The 3,048-nt window shown below is 46.0% G+C and overlaps 1 protein-coding gene across 3 annotated transcripts in view; it reads right to left on the bottom strand.

Annotated features, from left to right (window-relative positions):
• gli3 (GLI family zinc finger 3) overlaps positions 1 to 3,048 on the bottom strand; it is a 114,406-nt gene that overhangs the window by 66,363 nt on the left and 44,995 nt on the right. The window lies entirely within an intron of this gene.

Genomic DNA, 3,048 nt, shown 5'->3' with positions numbered 1-3,048 from the left:
CCCCCCACCCTCCAATCACCATCACTTCATAAAACGCTGCGGCAGGTTCAGGCCATGGCTTCGTGTCCCCGTCCTAGAACACGTGACTCACGTGGCGTCGTCAATTTTAGCCTGGCTCAGAGGACTGGGAATATATTGAACCTCATGGGCACGTACTTACCCTTATTTTGGTTCACACTAACTTACTTGCTAACTGCTAACAAAGACATAGTACGAGTCAAAATATTCCAGCTAAAAACAGCAAAATTTGAACAAATTTGAAGCAAAAATCATCTAATTTAAATGCAGAATTTTTCCAAATAATGTTAATATAGTTTAGTCGTACATTTCTTGTAGTTTACAAGTTGAATTAATCCCATTTTGAATATTTGGTTGTTTACAGAAGGGCATTTGTTTTTTGCAGTTTTTCCTCTAGTGAAGTCAGTGACAAAAATGAAGAAAATCCTCAGTTTCTCCCTAAACGTGAACTTTTTGTTTTTTAAAGTGGACGAGGAAGTCTTTAAGTCCCTCTGAGGAGGTGATCAGTCAGACTAAGAAGGAAGTGAAGAAGAAACAACACTTAAACGAAGAGGATTGTTTTCCAAGACGCTGTTGCTGCAGCTGGACCGCTGACCGGCTAATCGGCGTACAATGCAAACAGATGTCAATGCTGCACATCCTATTCAAATTTCCGAACAATTAAGATCTTAAAAAAAAAAAAAAAAGGGAAAAAGATCAACAATTTTGTTCTCATTAATCCCCATTTCAATGCTTTTCTCCTCATCCCACAGCAAAGCTCTGTGTATTAGTGTTGTGGTAAGAAGGATATGGACTCCTTATCCGGTGTTTGCCCAAGAAAATCGGCTAAGACTCAGGCAACACCGCGATTAGCTAATGCTAACAATGGGCCAACGTTTCCTTAGCGTCTCTTCCTTTTCTGCGCCGAAGTGGGTGTAGAGTAAACACAGTCTTAGGACCGTAGACGAGAGCGGAGTTGTTTGGGGGGGGGGACAAACACGTCTGGGTGAATAGTGAGATTAAGCCGGAGCGTAGACCCCTGATGATCACAACAACTCACCTCCCCCTCCGTTACTCCTCTTCCTGTTGTTCAACTCCCACAATCCCCGCAGCTTCGCCGCCATTCTTGAAACACGGCGGCCAGGTGCGGGGAGGCTGCAGGTGCCATCGCATTTAGGCACATTAAGCACTGACACACAGCAGCGCCAAGAGTAATCGGATTTACCTGGCTGTCTGCTGCATGGCGCGCTGCACTGTGCAAGCGCAGCACAAAGACCGAGGGCCCCCTCTCCATCACGGACGCAGACACACACACGCACACACACCTGGGATGAATTTAGGAGGTGACAAAGCCCTCATAGAGAGGAACTGCCGCCGCCGCCGCCGCCGCTGGACCAAGGTGTGTGTGAAAATGAAGTGTGCGTGCTGGAAACAGAAACCAGAACAGGAGCCAGTGGCTCTTTACAGCTCGCGGCGCAGGGGTGGCGACAGATGCCGCAGGCCCCGCGGTTCAAAGCAGCCGAGGGAGGAAGGGAACGAGGGGGAAGCAGAGGGTTTTAGGGGAGCCCTCTTGTGCTGCTGACCTTCAGACCGCTGGAGCTCAGGGGGATTGAGCTCCGGTACTGGGTTCAATCAGACAAAATGGGACCGCCGCCTTAGGGGACACGGACATGTCCTCAACACCTGGGGCCAGGAGGAAGTGTTTTCACAGCAGTGGTCTTATCAGAGATCACAGGTTCCACTGGGCGGAGTCAAGACCCGAGGACCAACGGAGACAAACGATCCATCATCGTTCTGTGTTTAATTTATTACGTTCACTGATCGAAAACAACCAGATCTTTGAATATAGTATTACTTCAAGTAAAAAAAAATACAAAAGAAAAGCTAAGTTAAGTTCTAGTTTTGTAACTAGGTTGCAATTAATTTTGCAATATTAATATTAATTAATATTGAGTCATCAATTAGACTTTTTAAATTCTATCTATTAACTTCAGTTTAGTGATTCATGAGATGAATTTTTTCTGCCGTTTTCAAGTGTTTGTTAGTATTTATTTTCTGTCTTTAAAGACAGTTTCAACCACTTAGTTTTTAACTAAGGTTAAACTGTAATGCAATTATTTTTTTAATTGGTTGAAAATCTGGGAGGACCAATTATAGTTAATTTGATTACCTGGGAATGTGGACGATTCATTTTATCTTTAATTTCACAGACTCACATAAGGAAAAGTCAACAACACCATAAATATTAGCTAATAACGTACCCATGCTGAGGTTTTGGTTTTTGAATTTGGGTGAGGGTGAGTTTTTCCTCCCCCGTCTGCTCCACTCCTCCCTGCTTCCTGAGCCTCCTGAGCTCCGGCGCACAAAGAAATCCTCTCCATGCTCTACAGCCTTTTTGACTTTTCTTCTGCAGCTTTTGAACTCTCTATTTCAGACCCTGACCCCCCCGAGCCCCACTGTGACCCCTCCAACCCCCGAAAGCTTCACTGGTCTGGAACCAGCAGCTACTCCTCACACACACACACACACAGATGAAATGAGAAGTGGCAGTGTTGCTGAGTTAGGTCAGGATGTAATGGGCAGTAATGCCTTGCCCCTGAGCGCCCTGTCCACAACACAATTGCCTGACTTTAAGTAACCTCCCCCTTTAAGGAGGCACCTTGGTGACTCCCAGGCACCCGGGGAGCAGGACTTAATGAAGTGGCCCAATAAATGGAGTTACAGTAGAGCGTCGGGCTCCGCTGGACTTCTCATTAAAGCCACTGGATTAAAATTACTCCGTAACTCTCTCTGTCCGTCACAATTCAGGGCCGGAGTGAAGAAAGTAAACAAGCTATCACATCAAATCCAGGCCATGCCCCCCCGTCTCTCCCCCATCAGTCTCTCGCTACTCAACCCTCTATCTCCTGTTCTGCTTTTACACATACACAAATCTACACTTCTCTCTCTGTTGCCCTTTTTTTCTCACCCCCAAATTATCGTCAGGATCTTGTTCAAGCCAGAGCTCTCTCTTCACCTCAATCTCTCAAGCTTCATCTCCATTACACCCCC

The sequence above is a fragment of the Cynoglossus semilaevis genome, chromosome 3 (genome assembly GCF_000523025.1).
Source record: "Cynoglossus semilaevis isolate Cse_v1.0 chromosome 3, Cse_v1.0, whole genome shotgun sequence".
NCBI lineage: Eukaryota > Metazoa > Chordata > Actinopteri > Pleuronectiformes > Cynoglossidae > Cynoglossus > Cynoglossus semilaevis.
This window is presented reverse-complemented; position numbering and strand designations above follow the sequence as displayed.